The 20,105-nt window shown below is 32.0% G+C and overlaps 1 long non-coding RNA gene across 1 annotated transcript; it reads right to left on the reverse strand.

Annotated features, from left to right (window-relative positions):
- Window positions 1–5,293: 5,293 nt before the first annotated feature.
- On the reverse strand, window positions 5,294–19,811 carry LOC128265878 (uncharacterized). Its single transcript, XR_008268932.1, has 7 exons — window positions 19,671–19,811; window positions 6,149–6,270; window positions 6,013–6,085; window positions 5,808–5,896; window positions 5,679–5,744; window positions 5,442–5,563; window positions 5,294–5,375 (listed from the first exon to the last, which is right to left on the reverse strand). It is a non-coding gene; the product is annotated as an uncharacterized LOC128265878 (long non-coding RNA).
- Window positions 19,812–20,105: the final 294 nt, after the last annotated feature.

A 20,105-nucleotide genomic window follows, 5' to 3' on the forward strand; every position in this document is an offset into this window, starting at 1 on the left:
GTGAATACATACCCACGCTTGTTATATATACATGTGTTGGTATGCAGCGTTCGTTTACCGCTTAATTCCGTTATCACCCTCATCCTTGCCGGAAGAAATACAAATTTTATACCCACCCTCAACCACGCCGAGAATAAAATTTGATTGCAGCAGCAAAGCTCAAAAAAGTATTTGGTAAGTGCTTTTTTTTTTTATTTATGAACATTTCAGGATATTGAAGAAGAAATTTACCTAGCAGACAAAACTGAATTGATGAGAGATTTCTCAGACTTCTTTGTCAAAAGGAAGTAAAATCTCTCAACGTAGAGTTTTTGAAGGCTTGGCCAAAATATAAAGACTCTCGAGCACCAGAATTGGTAAGAATTTTTTTCATTGTTATATAAATGGCTGGTATTTTAACATATCTAATACTTCAAACTTAAAAGTAATTGCAAAATACTGATTAAGAACTTATTTGATTTTTTTAAATATTACTAAATACTAATAATGCTCAAAGTAATATTAACAGTAAAATAGCATAAAACCATCCCTAGTGATGCCGTATTACTTAGAAAAACCCAAGCTTAGAAAACAAATCTATTATCAGGTACAAATCGATTTTAATTTGATGTTCCCTAGAAAGGAAGGCGCATTAGCTACAAAATGGGAAGCGTTTAAAGAGAAAGTACAACTGTACTATGCATCTAATATCCACAACGTGAACAGCAAGGAGCTCTTTATGAATTTTAAGAATTCAGAAACTATTGGTAAATTATTGTTTAATTAAAATTCTTTTTTTTGTCTTTCTTTTACTTTTACTTAAATGACAGATTCATAAGCCTTTATTTTGACTATTCTGTTTCCCTCAATTTTACCATCCAGTATATGGTATTCATCAAAATCATCAAAAACCTTCGAGTTGACTCCATCGCCGACTATCGCCTAAAGGATTGCTGAAATTGTCGGTAAAAACCATTAGAATTTAGAAACAGTTCAACCGTTTATGTTTGTAGAAGGTCACAAAGCGACTTCTTTAAAAACTTTTATGTTTACTTTGATGAAACTGTATATAGTTTCGATTCATCCTTCAATCCTTCAATCTTTAGGTACGTGTTTTAAAATTTTAACACGTTAAATTTAAAGTACCCACCGGCCTCCGAGTTGCCCTGGGTTTTTATCCAACAGTATTTCTATAATATATATACGAAATACGACAAAAAGTCAGCAAATTTATCATCTTTGTTAATTTTCTAAAAAGAATAAGGATAAACTATGTTTCCCTGTTATAAATGCCAAAAAAAACCTCAAAGACGTGGATTTATTAATTAATCACTTAAAGCATGAACATTTGCAAAAAAAAAAAAACCGTCTTTTGATGACCCTTTACAATGTAAGATTTACTCATGTAATCAACTTTTTTCTAGTTTTTTTAATTTTAAGAAACATTTACAAAAGCCACACAGCGAACGAGTTTGTGAATTACCCATTAAAAAGGCTTCAGATTGCACTACAGATTTAAGTTCAGCTAACAATGTACTTTCCTTTTGTCAAAAAATGATCATACACACATTCAAAGCTGATTTCAACGAAAAATCTTTTCTGTTCACCCTTCAATTGCACGCAAAATCGAATTTGCCAAGAAATGAAATTGTTAAAATTCAAAGTATGGTTGCTAAGTTAATTGCTCCTATTGCCAGTGCAGTCTTTGAAGCGACCACAAATGCTGATGCAGCGATGAAATTCATAAATCAATTATTTCTGTTTGTGCGAGTCCATTTGAACTAATTAAGTCAGAGCACAAGTTTTTTAAAACTTTGTAAACTAAAAATTAGTTTGAAGACCGTAAGTCATACACTATATCTAATATAATTGGTCCTAAAAATAAAAAAAAAACTTGAATCTCTTTATCCAAATAAAATAAACATTATCATGATGCCTGTAATTTTCCAAGTAAGTCTCTTTTCGAAATTCCAAACATCTTAAATTTAACTGTTCAAAATCAAAAACGTTTAGTAGAAAGGAATCCTTTTGCAATTTTGTTATACCTTTTTTCTTGTATTTTGATGAATTACGGCTGCTATTACTCATTTCCAACGCTGCCTCAGTATTTAATATCCAAACTAGACTTTATTTTTTCTTTCTCTTACATACCGTCGGATGCGTTAAAGAGAATAATAATAAGGTAATATTTTATCATTTATTTCGTACTCTCAAAGAATTTGAAAATGGAGTCAACATTAAAACAGAAGATGGAAATAAACTGTTTATTTTGTTGTTGGCTTAATGTTAGGCGATAATTTGGGCTTAAATTCTTTGTTTGGGTTTGTTAAATCTTTTCGAGCGAAAAGGTTTTGCAGGGCGTGCAAGCGAACATAGAAATGCAAACTGACTTAGAGGAAAACAAAAGGTATCTAAGAGATAAAAATGCATACGAAAGTGACTTAAAAGTATATGATTTTTTCACGTTATTGATAACTTCTACTTCGACCTTATGCATGACGTCCTAGAAGGCATCTGTGTGTATGGAATTTGTCAAACACTGACAGCCTTAGTTAAAAATCAAATTTTGACCATAGAATTATTAAACGACCGGAAAAAACTGTTTCCATTTGGCGAATTGGACACAAGAAATATTTCAAGGCCTCTAGACTTAAAAAAACTAAAAAAAAATGATCTTAGAATGACTACCATTGAGAAGCTATGTTTTGCTAAGTTCTTACCATTAATGATTAATAAGGATGTGCCCAAAAATAACGATAATTGCATTTTGTATACACGTATGCTAGAAATTATCGATATTTTATTTCAAAACAAATTCTCTGAAGATGACTTAAAAGCTTTAGAGGGTAAACTTAAAACGCATCATAAATTATATATACACCTATATGGTCCTACTTTAAAACCAAAGCATAATTTTCTCGTGCATTATCCCACTGCCATTAAGAAATTTGGACCGATTAAACACGCGTGGGTAATAAGGTTTAAAGTTAAGCATATAGTGTCAAAAACATATTTAGGTTCAATAACATCAGGGAAAAATCAATGTAGATCAGTAGCAATTAAGGAATGTGTAAAATTTTCAAACTTCTTAATTAACTATGAAAATGGAATTCCGCCTGTTTTTGATCAATCTAATTTTAGAAATATAAATGTGAACAATATTGAATTTATGAATGAATCAAATCATTATATGTTTAAAACAGAAAATGTACAATATTCTGAAATGTAATTTACAAGGGACTAACATACAAAACAAACTATTACATTGTCTCCAAATGTTTAAAATACTCTTTCTCTTTTGCGAAAAGAAAACTATTTATGCTGCCTGTAATGATATATATGTAAACACATTTTGCTATCATATGCAGGCATATGAATGCGGAAAAAAAAACAAAAAATTAGTTTAAAAAAAACTTGACGAATTTACAAGTCATCCAATGCACAATGAAGTGAATGCTAAAACCTATGTTCAATATAGATCTCTTTAATAAACTATATGAGCCGTACTGTTAATAAATTGTGCTGAAACAAAACTATTAAAAAACAAGAAAACCCTTGCAGCTATTTCAAAAACTAAATACTCTTGAAAACGTAAAAAATTTCAGAATTACGGTTTAAATTTCATTAAAATCGCACACTATTTCATATAGCTTCCATAGGAACAAACGGAAAAAAATACAAAAAAAATTATAACTTCGCTGTTTTTTTAAATTTTTTTTAGTTGTTCGACATATAGTATTGTTTAAATATTTTAGAACTACGGTTTAAATTTCATCCAAATCGAACGGCTATATCATATAGCTCCCATAGAAATAATAAAAATATATAAAATAACTATGTAATAATTGAGCTGCAAGTCATCACAGCTTCAATGTTTTTAAACATATACGCAAGTAAATCATAATTTTAATGTTTTAAAAAATATTTAGTTTTTGCAATAGCTGCAAGGGTATATGAATTTAAGCTTGCCGAAGTTTGCTTCCTTTCTTGTTTAATTTTTTTTTAGTTCTTCGAAATATAGTGATGGTTTGCCCAGAGATTGCTCCTTCATATTACTATCTGTTTCGATCGATGGCTCATGGTCTGGCAGACCAGCGATTCTCCAACTATGATGAAGTCAAAGAATGGATGGACATTAGAAAAAAGCGCAGACTTTTTTCGACGCGGAATCTGTGATTTGCCAGAAAGATGGCGAAAAGTGGTAGCTATCGATGGGCAATACTTTGAAGCGTAAAAAAGGAACCAAATAAATCTTCAACTTTTGTAAAACAACCGCACGAAATTTTTTCTACACTTTATAGTAATGGTTTAATAATTTAAAACTACGGTTTTAATGTCAAATTCGTGACGATCGCACATTCAACATACAACACCTACAATATCATATTTTGTGACGAAAAAATTAATAAACATTCGATTAAAACGTACTCTTTTCAATTGTTTCCTTATATATGTACTTTATGGGTTCGATCAATCTAACTTCGTTGTTTTAAGATATTTGATTTTTGTATAGTAATTGACTTCATAAAATGTTGCTTAAATTAATAATAGTTTTTCTTTCTTTATCATAAATATGAACTGAGAAAAATTGCCGTTGTTTTTGCTATACTATACCATACTATAAAATGCTCGCACTTCTTTGTGCGATTAACTGGCACGGCAAAATTTGTCAGTGTGTCGTCAGTACTGTTCATCTCCTTTTTACTGATCGCCAAAACTTCCTCATTACTGCTGATGAAAACGTGATGATTTTCAATACAAAATAGTGATGATTTCAGCATTGGGATTCATCAGTAAAGCAAATCATGACCAAATCATATAGCTTTCGAAAATGGAAAATTAATGGCTATATACAACAAAAAATTGTAAACAAATTATTTTTTTAAATTAGTTTTTTGATTAATTTTTAAATGTAGCTCGGATCAAGGCAAGTTTGGTGTTTTAGACTGCTTTTTCAAGACTGAAAAAGTCTTCTCGGCTTCGCGAGTAAATCGTTCTCAAAATCAAAAATAATTTACTTTTATTCTAAAAACTAGAGCGCCTATGCTTGGACTCAACAACCTCTTCGTTCTCAACACCAAGAAGACTTATTCTCTAATCCGGAGTATTCAGTCTTAAAAAAGCAGTCTTGATCTGAGAAATTTTCTTCTTGATTTCGGTAAATCCGTTCTGGAATTACGACTGTTGAAAACGGTTTTTATTCCGTAAAAATGACAGGTCCCAAAAACTTTTTTAATTTTGTGTTTTTTTTTTATTTTCTTTTATCTAGATTTGAAATTATACAGCTAATCTTATAGTTTTCTTATCAATATTTAAAACATACATATGAAGAGGAGGTGTGACTTTGGTGGCGGTGGCTTTGCAGGCGATGATTGTGGAGACTTTTCTTGGGCAATCTATATTTTGAATAAACAAATAAAGTTAATAAGAATTTAAGAAAGAGGTATAATATAATGTCTTACCTTCGTTTTCCTCCAAGCGAACAGCTTTTCGCGGAAAAGAACTCTTATTCCGATTGGCGGAATCTCCTCTTTTATTTCCTCTGCGGTGATAAATTCAAGGCACTCGAAATTAACACCGGCACCTAGAAAAAAAATAATTAAACAGTGTAATTATTTATTTTCTTGTATCTAGATTCGAAATTATACAGCAAAATATATTTTAATCTTATAATTTTCTTATCAATATTTAAAACATACATATGAAGAGGAGGTGTGACTTTTGGGGTGGTGGCTTTGGAGGCGATGATTTTTTTCTTTGGCAAACTATATTTTTAATAAACAAAAAAGTTAATAAGAATTTTCGAAAGAGGTATAATAATGTCTTACCTTCGTTTTCCTCCAAGCGATTGGCAGAATCGCCTCTTTTATTTCCTCTGCGGTGATAAATTCAAGGCACTCGAAAATAACACCGGCAGCTAGCAAAAAAAATAATTAAACAGTGTAATTATTTATTTTTATTTATCTAGATTCGAAATTATACAGCTAAATATATTTTAGTCTTTTAGTTTTCTTATCAATATTTAAAACATACATATGAAGAGGAGGTGTGACTTTGGTGGCGGTGGCTTTGGAGGCGATGAATGTGGAGATTTTTCTTGGGCAAACTATATTTTTAATAAATAAAAAAAGTGAATAAGAATTTTCGAAAGTGGTATAATATGTCTTACCTTCGTTTTCCTCCAAGCGAACAGCTTTTCGCGGAAAAGAATTCTTATTCCGATTGGCGGAATCGCCTCTTTTATTTCCTCTGCGGTGATAAGTTCAAGGCACTCGAAATTAACACCGGCACCTAGAAAAAAAAATAATTAAACAGAGTAACAATTTTTATATTCCAATTTCAAAACTTGTCTAAACTAAAAAATTGTTAAGCGTGGCTCTGCTACAAAATGTATTTATCTAAATTTACTTCTTAACACGTGCTTAAGTAAAACAAAGTATTTAAAAGAGTTGTGAAATAGCACCTTTCCGCAAGTGACGCTGCTGCAGTCCATGTATGAATGTGTTTTTTGTTTCCTTTGATTCTTATACTTCTACGTCTTGCGAAAATTTTAAAGTAACATTCCGAACAATTTAAGAGAACTTCTCTCCCAATTTTTATCTCTTTCTCTTTTAAAGTTTTAGACTAAGTTCTTCTGGAGTTAAGGATCTTTTATTCTCGATTAGCGAAATCGAGAACAAATAGAACAATTTCTCCTTGAAGAAAATCTGAATAAATCAGATGAATCTGCAGAGATATTTATCTTTAGAAGCAGCGAATCCGTTCCTTATATCCTCCTTTTTTATTTCCAAGTTCACTTTCCGTTTATTTATTATTATTTCCAATAAAACACGAGGGAAGAAAATTATAGGAGCAGAGAGACCCGTTTTATTCTATTGGCATCCAAGATCAAAAGAGGAAGTAAGAACTAAGAACAAAAGTAAGCTGTGCTTCAGAAAAATCCCAAATGGTGCGTTACCGAAAACTTATATATAATTATAATAATTTTGTCAAAATAAAATAAACAGTTTCAACTATATTCACTGAGGCGATATTCTAATGCGATATTTCAACACTCCTTGATTTCAGGAACATTTCTGCTTGATAAAGTGAGAAGTAAAAATACTGAAATAGAGCAGATTTGCTCTTGGTTTTTTCGTTCTGAAATTTTCTCGGTGTACGAATGCCTGAATGGTTCAAGCATATTGGGTATCTTGATATCATTATTAAATGATAATCGTCTATTGTTTAGTTATTTTCTTAATTCCCACAGTAAAACCAAAGCAGAACAAGAAAGGAAGCTAGCTTTGCCAAGCCGAACTTTGTATACACTTGCATATATTCCAAAAATTGAATATTCTTCAACAACAAAAAAATATTTGGATTTGTATGACTATTTCCTTAACAACAGTTATGATTTTCCGCTTAATTATTCTACGATATGATACAGTGGCGTTATAACAAAACATTCTAAAATATATAAATAAATATTGCCAAAAAACACACATAGAGCCTATGTGAGTACATTAGAGTGGCCGTTTTGAAATAAACCAGAAATTACCAAAACTGCATCCCAAAGCTCCAGCTTTTATAGTTTTCGGTGTTTAGACAGACCGACAGATAGACGGAAATGGCTAAATTGACTTGGCTTTTGAATTTGCATTTGTTTGCTTAATTTGTTCTTATGAGAGCCATAGCCATGCGATCAACCGATCCGTCTTAAATACTATTTGCTATAGAAGGCCTACTTTTGGGCAAAATAAGCTTCAAAAGTAAGAGATTTTGCGTAGCACGGACGGATAGTCGGCGACAGCTAGATCGACTCTTCCAAGAATATATGTACTTTATAGGGTTGGAAATGCTTCCTTCACTACGTTGAATATGTATATGTAAATTTGATTCAACAACGGAGCACAACATTGTCATATTATTACCATTATTCGGCAATATTGATACTAGTACGAAATTTTATTTTTGGAAAAATTGTAAGTTGTACTACTACTATTTTCAATTGATACGAGAACATTTTTTATATTAGGCTACACATAATAAATGAGCAGTTAGCAATTTTTTCTTTTTGGGAGAAAATATGTCACTTAAAAATAAAATAAAATAAAAATAAAATAGCATAATTGTATTACTGCTAACCCCACCACTTCTTTTTATTTTTATGCCTTGTCTGTTTTTGTCTAATATTTGATTCCTGTTGATTAAATGACTTTAATTTCCCGCTAGCCATTTGCCTACTTTCGTTGAGTCAGTGTTTTTGAAGTGCTCCGTAAATATTTTCTAATAAGTTTCGCGCTCACATTACATTCCCTTCGCCAGATTCCATTATGCTCCAACCATTTGGTCTCTTTCTGGTCCCTAGAACTCGTTCGCGGAAGTTGGCGCCGCGTAATTAGCAATCTAGCAATGCAATGTAATGGGATTTAGTGGGAGGTCTGCGCCTCAAGTACATGAGTGGATTTCGCCACCAACCAATGGAAAGTGGCCAAGATGAGGCAGCACTTGACATATGGTAATGCGCATTTAAATGGATTTATGGTGTATGCTTTCCACGCTTTTAACTAGATTTGTATGCCAATCCCCGATGCAAAAACGAAGGCTGCTTTAAAGTACGCCGCACAATTTAAGGCTTGTTAGGCCGCGTTACTTAATGTCTTCTATGGCTTGCAAGTGCTAAGTCCCATCAGCGGTGAGGACGTAATTAAACGCCCATGGAGCGTAGAACGGGATTGAGTTGCACTTGCTATTCTTGGCCTATGCCTGGCACTAATTGCCCGGTCGAAGTTGCTGGTGCAAGTAACGATTATGGCCAGGAAGAAGGCGAGCTGGATCTTGGGGTAGGCACAAAGTGCCTGAGCAGGACATGGCCAAGTGCCAATTAGCAAGCAAAATAGATTGTAGTAAATTTTAATGACATATACGGCATAGTTGCTTCCGCTCAGTCTCGACCGTTTTTTCTCAAGTTAGGCGAGCTGGTGTCCTTTTGAAAGAGCCAACTACATGCAGACAGTCAAAGGCGTTGACCGCCTGCCGCATCATTGAATTCAAAATATCCAGCTTGGTGTGTGTCTGAGCCACTTCAATTAAAAAGACTTTCACCCACTACAAAAAGACCGACAAAGTCGGGCAAGGAAAAGCAGGAAAACACTTCCGCTTTACTTAGCTTCACTTTTGTGTGCCCGATGGTAAACGTTGCAATCGCTTTGAAATAGCGCAGACGTGCAGACCCGTGACCAGTACCGAATACCCGGTGCCTGAACCCCGGTTCCCAATGCTCCTAGCTGAAAAAAACTGCCTGGGAACAGTGGCGGCATCCATCGCAGCACGACATAACTTCCGTTCGTTCCGATTTCTCCTTCGGTGGGAAGGACAAAGATGGGTCAGGACGATGCACAGTGGTCCGAGTTTTTATTTATCTAAGCTTCGATTCACTTTGCTAGTAAAGGGAACAAAAACTATTGGTTTATCATTGCAAACAGTATAATAACTCGACCAGCCCCGCTGATCAAGGACGTATATAATTTTAAGGGTCGGAAAACAATGTGAGTTTTCTTTCATTCTTTACTTTCATTTACCCTTTTAATACCCTTGCAGAGGGTATTATAATTTCAGTCAGAAGTTTGCAACGCAGTGAAGGAGACATCTCCCACCCTATAAAGTATATATATTCTTGATCAGCATCACTAGGAGAGTCGATCTAGCCATGTCCGTCTGTCCGTCCGTTTCTACGCAAACTAGTCTCTCAGTTTTAACGCTATCTGCATGAAACTTTACCAAAGTTGTCTTTCTATTGCAGGTAGTATATAAGTCGGAACAAGCCGGATCGGACGACTATAGCATACAGCTCCCACAGGAACAATCGAAAAATAAATAAAAAAAAACTATAACTTTGGTGTTTTTCAATTTTGTTTTCGGTTCTTCAAGATATAGTAATAGTTAACTATTTTAGAATTACGGTTTAAATTTCATCAAAATCGGACGATTATATCATATAGCTCTAATAGGAACAATCGGAATCAAATACAAAAAAAATTATACACTGGTAAAAAAATGGAATAGTAAAAATAAATATGCGCATATTGAATTGTAAAATGCATATTTCATATTTAAAGTAAATATAAAACTATTGAAATTAAATACAAATCATATTAAATGGTATTTAATATTTTTAAATTTAAATCTATTATTGTTTGTAATAATATCTAAGTTTAAAGTATTATATTGAAAGTGCTCAATATTTAAATTTAATATTAATCAGTAATACATAACAACTTAAATTTTAAATTTATTTTTGTTACTTTAAATATCATTCCTATGTAATTTAAAGTTGTAGTCGAGGGCATTTAAGGTTCGCATTTTATATTTAAAAGTAAATACAGAAATTATTTTTTAATTTATTGTTGTGTTCCATTAACTTAGAACGAAACTCTTAAATCTCAGACGTAATCATAATCAATCAAAGATAATATTAAATTTAATGTTTATTACGTTCGTACCTAAATAAAAATAATGTTAAATAAATGGAACAAAAGTCAAAAGTATATGTGCGTAACAAATTCTAAAACCGCTTTTTTGGCGGCCTTTTTTCTCCTTTATTCGCTGTTTCTTTGAAACGGATTCACACATACATATGTACATATGTATGCCCAGATCACTTCTCTTCGTATTCAGCATTGCACGGCGTGTGTCATCATTTCCAAGTCGCAGTTGAAGAGGTCGTGTAGTTGTGAAAATTAAAGTTTAATCGCTGATGCCAAATCCGCGCGCGTCTCCCAAAATAAATAATCTGGATCACGAATCTTTTACGTTATTGGGTGAATAATTCTGCAATAAATTTATCTTAGGCTTTTCTTATGTGAATTCATAACCACGCTTGGTATACATATATTGTACATGTGTTGGTAAGCAGCGTTCGTTTACCGCTTAATTGCCGTTAGATTTATTTTGCATTTGTTTGGAAGCCACTAAAACTGGTAAACGGAATCCGCACATACATGCATATATTTGTATATTAAAAACAAATATATTCTAGAGTTATTCCCACATTTAAATGTGTGTTTTACCGCGATCTAGTTGAACTGATTAACCCTTATGATTAAGATCAAGCCAAGATTAAATTTAGCTTCAGCAGCATCACTATTTGGTAACTAACGATCTAAATATAAAAATTTAAATGTGGTAATATTATGTACATACATACGTACGCTGTGTATATGTACATGTTTTATGCATGCATGTGCAGCGTGCGTTTCCCGTTTATAGTTACCACCAAAGAAATAAAAAAAAAAAAGCTGTAAACGCATTCTGCACCTGCATGCATATGTGGCTGTTTTGAGAATAGAATAAAAACAAATACACTGATAAAAGAAAGTACTATTAAAAATAAATATGTGAATATTAAATCATAATATTATTATACCCTGCATATATAATTGCATGACTTATAGCCTGATTCCATTGGCGCATTAAAACGCATTTAGCCTAATGCGCACTTTATTTACACAGGGAATCCATATGGCTAAATGCAGCATTTTTAAATAAATGCGATTTTTTAAATGCGATTAAAAACCATTCGCCCCGAACATTTTTAGAAAAAATACCGGAAAATACGATGTTGAACGATATTTTGTTCGTGCCACCCTACACAACAGCTGTTTTCTATATGCAAGGTTGGCGCAATTTCTGATGTCTTTTGAATATAAAATCTATTTTGTATAAAAATGGACTGAAACCTAGAGCGCACGCTGCAAATTCTGCTCGCAGTACCACATTGCATACTGCTGGATCTCTGGCATGAAATAAGTCCCACATATACGAGGATCCTTGCCCTTTATAGAAACTTGGTGGTCTACATTGCAAACCCGTCATAACAACGCAATCAGCTTCTCCCCCTTGTCGTTCAAGTTGGCAAATGCCTCGGTCGCACTTATGGATGTCCTGCTGAGCATTTCAGAGTTTAGTAAACTCACTCATGTTCATTAATTGTGATTAATTTCTTTTGGATCTGCCAAACTGCTAAGTAAACAAACCCAGCTCAGCTGCTCGTGCCACTCACATGTCGGAGTAGCATATACTAACTGCTAACTGCGCCACTGGAATCAGGCACATTTAAAAAGTCCATCTAATGCGGCAATGGAATCAGGTTATTAATATGTACCTATTTAAATTAATGTGAAAAATATTAGATTTCAAGTGTAAATCTTTGTTTTAAAAATATATATTTAAGTCTAATATGGTTTCATTTAATACTCACATATTTAAATTTAATATTTCATTTTTTTTATCAGTACCGTTCATTAAGTTTTCTTTGATGATCATATTCTTTTGCGCGATCTGGCTAAACATCGTTACTTGAATTAGGTTATCACGCTCATCATTGCCGGAAGAAATACAAATTTTATATTACCCTCAACCACGCCGAGAATAAAATTTGATTGCAGCAGCAAAGCTCAAAAAGTATTTGGTAAGTGCCTTTTTTTTTTATTTATGAACATTTCAGGATATTGAAGAAGAAATTTACCTAGCAGACAAAACTGAATTGATGAGAGATTTCTCAGACTGGATCTGGTCACAGATAAATGGACAAAAACTTCATCTTCTTCGTCAAAAGGGAAGTAAAATCTTTCGGCGTAGAGTTTTTGAAGGCTTGGCCAAAATATAAAGACTCTCGAGCACCAGAATTGGTAAGAATTGTTTACATTGTTATATAAATGGCTGGTATTTTAACAAATCTAATACTTCAAACTTAAAAGTAATTGCAAAATACTGATTAAGAACTGATTTGATTTTTTTAAATATTACTAAATACTAATAATGCTCAAAGTAATAATAAAAGTAAAATAGCATAAAACCATCCCTAGTGATGCCGTATTACTTAGTAAAACCCAAGCTTAGAAACAAATCTATTATCAGGTACAAATCGATTTTAATTTGATGTTCCCTAGAAAGGAAGGCGCATTAGCTACAAAATGGGAAGCGTTTAAAGAGAAAGTACAACTGTACTATGCATCTAATATCCACAACGTGAACAGCAAGGAGCTCTTTATGAATTTTAAGAATTCAGAAACTATTGGTAAATTATTGTTTAATTAAAATCCTTTTTTTTTGTCTTTCTTTTACTTTTACTTAAATGACAGATTCATAAGCCTTTATTTGACTATTCTGTTTCCTTCAATTTTACCATCCAGTATATGGTATTCATCAAAATCATCAAAAACCTTCGAGTTGACTCCATCGCCGACTATCGCCAAAGGATTGCTGAAATTGTCGGTAAAAACCATTAGAATTTAGAAACAGTTCAACCGTTTATGTTTGTAGAAGGTCACAAAGCGACTTCTTTAAAAACTTTTTATGTTTACTTTGATAAAACTGTATATAGTTTCAATTCATTCCTTCAGTCTTTAGATACGTGTTTTAAAATTTTTAACACGTTAAATTTAAAGTACCCACCGGCCTCCGAGTTGCCCTGGGTTTTTATCCAACAGTATTTCTATAATATGTATACAAAATACGACAAAAAGTCAGCAAATTTGTCATCTTTATTATGTTTCTAAAAAGAATAAGGATAAACTATGTTTCCCTGTTATAAATGCCAAAAAAACCTCAAAGACGTGGATTTATTAATTAATCACTTAAAGCATGAACATTTGCAAAAAAAAACCGTCTTTTGATGACCCTTTACATTGTAAGATTTACTCATGTAATCAACTCTTTTCTAGTTTTTTTTAATTTTAAAAAACATTTACAAAAGCCATACAGCGAACGAGTTTGTGAATTACCCATTAAAAAGGCTTCAGATTGCACTACAGATTTAAGTTCAGCTAACAATGTACTTTCCTTTTGTCAAATAAATGATCATACACACATTCAAAGCTGATTTCAACGAAAAATCTTTTCTGTTCACCCTTCAATTGCAAACAAGATCGAATTTGCCAAGAAATGAAATTGTTAAAATTCAAAGTATGGTTGCTAAGTTAATTGCTCCTATTGCCAGTGCAGTCTTTGAAGCGACCACAAATGCTGATGCAGCTGATGAAATTCATAAATCGTTTATTTCTTTTTGTGCGAGTTCATTTGAATTAATTAAGTCAGAGCACAAGTTTTTTAAAACTTGGTAAAGTAAAAATTTGTTTGAAGACCCTAAGTCACACACTATATCTAATATAATTGGTCCTAAAAATAAAAAAAACTGTGAATCTCTTTATCCAAATAAAATAAAAATTATCATGATGCCTGTAATTTTCGAATTAAAGTCTCTTTTTGAAATTCCAAACATCTTAAATTTAACTGTTCAAAATCAAAAACGTTTAGTAGAAAAGGAATCCTTTTGAAATTTTGTTAATAATGAAACATGGACAAAAAACTTCAAAACTATAAACCCGATGACATTGTTATACCTTTTTTCTTGAATTTTGATGAATTGCGGCTGCTATTACTCATTTCCAACGCTGCATCAGTATTTAATATCCAAACTAGACTTTATTTTTTCTTTCGCTTACAACCGTCGGATGCGTTTAAAGAGAATAATAATGAGGTAATATTTTATCATTTATTTCGTACTCTCAAAGAATTTGAAAATGGAGTCAACATTAAAACAGAAGATGGAAATAAAACTGTTTATTTTGTTATTGGCTAATATTAGGCGATAATTTGGGCTTAAATTCTCTGTTTGGGTTTGTTAAATCTTTTCGAGCGAAAAGGTTTTGCAGGGCGAGCAAGCGAACATAGAAATGCGAACTGACTTAGAGGAAAACAAAAGGTATCTAAGAGATAAAAATGCAAACGATAGTGACTTAAAAGCATATGATTTTCTAGAAAGTGGAAAACAGATTGTATATTCAACGAATTAAAAACTTTTCACGTTATTGATAACTTTTACTTCGACCTTATGCATGACGTCCTAGAAGGCATCTGTGTGTATGGAATTTTTCAAACACTGACTGCCGTAATTAAAGATAAATTTTGACCATAGAATTATTCAACGACCGGAAAAAAACTGTTTCAATTTGGCGAATTGGACATAAGAAATATTTCAAGGCGTCTAGACTTAAAAAAACTAAAAAAAATTATCTTAGAATGACTGCCTTTGAGAAGCTATGTTTTGCTAAGTTCTTACCATTAATATTGATAATGATGAGCCTAAAAATAACGATAATTGGATTATGTATGCACGTATGCTAGAAATATCGATATTTTATTTCAAAACAAATTCTCTGAAGATGACTTAAAAGTTTTAGAGGGTAAAATTAAAACGCATCATAAATTATATGTACACCTATATGGTCCTACTTTAAAACCAAAGCATCATTTTCTCGTGCATTGTCCCACTGCCATTAAGAAATGTGGACCGATTAAACACGCGTGGGTAATGAGGTTTAAAGTTAAGCATATAGTGTCAAAACATATTTAGGTTCAATAACATCAGGGAAAAATCAATGTAGATCAGTAGCAATTAAGGAATGTGTAAAATTTTCAAACTTCTTAATTAACTATGAAAATGGAATTCCGCCTGTTTTTGATCAATCTAATTTTAGAAATATAAATGTGAACAATATTGATATTTGTGAATGAATCAAATCGTTATATGTTTAAAACAGAAAATGTACAATATTCTGAAAATGTAATTTACAAGGGACTTAACGTACAAAACAAACTATTACTAGCAATTAAGAGTGGGCTTTGTCTCCAAATGTTTAAAATACTCTTTCTCTTTTGTGAAAAGAAAACTATTTATGCTGCCTGTAATGATATAGATCTAAACACATTCTGCTATCATATGCAGGCATATGAATGCGGAAAAGAAAACAACAAATTAGTTTAAAAAAACTTGACTAATTCACAAGTCATCCAATGCACTTGTATGAAGTGAATGCTAAAACCTTATGTTCAATATAGATCTCTTTGATAAACTATATAAGTCGTACTGTTAATAAATTGTGCTGAAATAAAATTATTTAAAAAAATAAACTGCTTTATGTTTTTTTATGTTAAAACAACGGTTTTAAATAATTTATATGAATATACCTTGCATTTGATTTAAATATAATAAATATTTATATTTAAGACGCTAAAAATACATTTTATATAATTCATATTTAAATTAAATATTAAAATATTTAAATTCAATGCAATATGAATTGCACTGTATTTAAGTTTGGAATATTAAATTTAAAGATGTTTTATATTAACATTAAATACGATCATAAATCAAATTAAATATTTTAATATTTAAAACAAAGATGCACCGTATTTAACTTAAATTTATTTCATATTAATTTAAATACGGTTTCTACTTAAATTAAATATTTTAATATTTAAAACAAACATGTTTCATAATTACTTTAAATACGATTTCTAGTTAAATGAAATGTTTTAATATTTAAAACAAATACGCATCGTGTTTAATTTAACTATGAATTAAATTTAACTTAAATATGGACCTAATTTAAATTAAATATTAAAAATATTAAAAAAAATTCTTTAAATATTTAAATTAAATAAAATAAAAAATGGATGAAATCAAGGCGAAAAATATTTGAATTGAATACAAAATATTGAAATTTACCAGTGTAACTTTGCTGTTTTTAAATTTTTTTTTAGATCTTCGACATATAGTAATGGTTAAATATTTTAGAATCACGGTTTTAAATTCATCAAAATCGGACGACTATATCATATTGCTCCCATAGAAATAATAAGGGACATAGTTCCTGAGCTTGGGTTGGTAAAATATTACACTTTTTAACACAGTTTAAATTTTATTGAAAATAAAGTCGAATAACGCCTTATTTGCTAGGATCCGTTGCTCCGTTCAAAGTTATTCAAAAATTTCTACATCGTTTCTCAATTGAACAAATTTTAAGGACTTGTTTTAGAATTCTGGAATAATTTTTTTGTGTTGGGCAGGTCGTTGAAAAAGTTTGTTCTACGACTTTTTTGAAAAATTAGCTTATTTATCAGGACATCGCTATAAAAGCTAAACTTTGCACGGCTATTACTTCTAATCTAGTAAGCTACAGACAAGAGCTTTATGTCATTAAAAAGGTATTGTCAAATGCTAATCACGAAGCATTTAAATAAAACAATTTAAAAATGATTTCATTTTTTTTTTTTTGCAAATTTTTAAAAATTGTTACATTTGATTTTTGTTATTTTTTTACGTTTATAGCCCTTGAGATTCCTCAACTTTTGGTGCACAACAAAGTTTTCTGCATAAATGTTTTCGAAAGCTGTTAAACAACGAAAACGCCAATATTTTTATTTAATAATTGTAAAATATTAATTATTGTTTTAAATTTAAAATCAGATACTTTTTTTTGAAATCAGATACTTGGCAAAAAAAATGGGCAAGATGTAAGCAAATATCTTAAAAACAACGAAATTATTCAAATTTTAATGTTCTATAGGGCCAGATAACTTTCTCGATTCGTTTTTATCCTTACATATGTTATTTAAATTTCAGTCAGAAGGACCCCTTTCCTACCCTAACATCATCATTGGGAGAGTCGATCTAGCCATGTCCGATTGTTTGTCCACTCCTATCTACGCAAACTAATCAGTTTTAAAACTTTTAGTAGAAGTTGAAACGAGACCCGGCTCGACGACTATATCGGCGAGCTCTCGTTGCACCCAGAAAAAAAAATTGACCTTGACCTAAGAAATTCGCCATTGATTCAAGAAAATCTTCCTTGAGCTTCAGCCAATGGCGACTCGCCTTTCATTTTAGAAAATGACTTTCTTAAATATAAGGAAGGTCTTTCTAAAAATCATTACATAAATTTCTTGAATGTGTGGCAAATAACCATGAAATTAAGAAAAAACTTTTTATAAACAATGGTTTGAGTGATCTAAAATTGAAGAGCCCCCTTTTTAAATTATAAGGCGATTGCTTCCTAAAAACAACGATCTTAGATCATGAAACATTTTACTAAAATTAATGAAGTTTTTCCCTAATTTGCTGGCGATTTTCCAAAAATTAAAGAAGGGTGTTTATTTTGTTAAAGTAAGTTAAGGAGGTACAACCAACAAAATTAATGACGGTCAAAAGTAAATTTTTCGATTTAATGTCTTGATCTAGTGTAATGTGTTCTGATGGCCAAAAACAGGCACAGTTACAAGAAATAACGTGACGGTAGCCACCGAACTCTGCTGAATTCTAATCGGGTGTTGGATGATTGAAATGGTTTTGTGGGTTTTGAAGGGGGCTTGGAGACTCTATCCGCCCACAATCATTCATTGTTGTTGCAGGCAGCTAACCCCCAGTCAGGGTTCAGCCGGCAGCCAGAGCTGCGATAAAATAAATTTGCATATGAATTGAGAATTAAGAACATTTTGCACATCGTGCCACCTCCGTGCTCTTCTTTATCTGCTCCTCCGCTGCTGCCATTTTAGCATAGGACTGGAATATTCTACATGGGGGAAAGTGGCTGTTGACATTGTGGCTGCTGTTTGCCCTTTGAATTAGAGCCCACACACACGTTCTAGACTTCTCCCTCCCAATCGCCCAATGTCGATATTCCATATCAGAGTGTGAATAGCTTATTTCGTTTATCCATTTCAGCCGCTCTTCGGAATTTTCATTCGGCCTTTTTGGGCCAACATTTTTATGCTCCCGGCAAAAATAGAAAAAGAAAACACCCCGATACAGAAACAACTCGTTAGGCTTTTGAAATTGGAAATGTTTTTTTGACTGATACGCTAAAAATAGTCACAATGGTCATACTACCACTACAAAATTGGTCACATGGGCAGTTTTTAAACACACCCAGGCAAAAAATGACCTAAAAAGTAAAAAAAGGCCTATATTTAGGTTATTGACAGCCTAAAATTTATAGAACAGATTTAGGCTACTCAAGACCTTAAATTTTGGGTAAAACAAGAAAGGAAGCAAACTTCGGCTTGCCGAAGTTCATATACCCTTTGACTTGAGTGTGTGTTTACATTGAAGCTATGATGATATGCAGCTTAATTATTAGATAGTTCCTGTGCATCAAAAAGAATTTCTAAAAAAAATTACATAATAAAAAAGTTAAATTAAAAAAAAAATTTTTAATATATATATGGGAGCTTTAAGTTATAGTCGTCCGATTTTGATGAAATTTAAACCGTAATTCTGAAATATTGAACCATTACTATTTTTCAAAGAACTAAAAAAAAATGTAAAAACACCAAAGCTAAAATTTTTTTTTATTTTTCCGATTGTTCCAATGGGAGCATTATGCTATAGTCGTCCGATCCGGCTTATATACCTGCAATAGAAAGACAACAGCTTTAAAACTGAGAGACTAGTTTGCGTAGAAACGGACGGACAGACGGACATGGCTAGATCAACTCTCCTAGTGATGCTGATCAAGAATATATCCATTTTTTAGGGTCGGAGATGTCTCCTTCACTGCGTTGCAAACTTCTGACTGAAATTATAATACCCTCTGCAAGGGTAAAATAACTACCGTGTTTTTGGGCTACTGGCGACCGAATTTAGGTCACTTACGCCCAATTTTCATGACATATATGCCCCAAAACTTTAATTTGAATAAGTTTTATTTTTTATTATTTATATTGTTTTATTTGTTTAAAAGTATTCTTATCCTAATTAATTATTACTCGCTTTTATTTATTTATAATAAAAAAATATCACAACATTTAACGCATCTGCCAATATAGACGTATTATTATGCAAAATATATACGGATAAAAAAACTTACCTTCGTCTATATCATCCTCTTTTAATGTGTTTAACTTTCCAGGCTGTAATGCTCCTTTGCCCTTTCTTGATCCAACTGTTTAAACTTTGTCCGGAATGTAATCCACTTATTTTCCAAACTAAGTTCAACTTAAAATCTCTATTTATCTAATAAGAAACATAAACAAATATGAAATACACGTCTCAGCGAATACATACACTGCCGAACTAAAGTGATTTTTTATGATAGAGTTTTTATACCCTTGCAGAGGGTATTATAATTTCAGTCAGAAGTTTGCAACGCAGTGAAGGAGACATCTCCGACCCTATAAAGTATATATATTCTTGATCAGCATCACTAGGAGAGTCGATCTAGCCATGTCCGTCTGTCCGTCCGTCTGTCCGTCCGTTTCTACGCAAACTAGTCTCTCAGTTTTAAAGCTTTCTGCATGAAACT

This window comes from Drosophila gunungcola, unplaced genomic scaffold, assembly GCF_025200985.1.
Source record: "Drosophila gunungcola strain Sukarami unplaced genomic scaffold, Dgunungcola_SK_2 000168F, whole genome shotgun sequence".
Taxonomy (NCBI): domain Eukaryota; kingdom Metazoa; phylum Arthropoda; class Insecta; order Diptera; family Drosophilidae; genus Drosophila; species Drosophila gunungcola.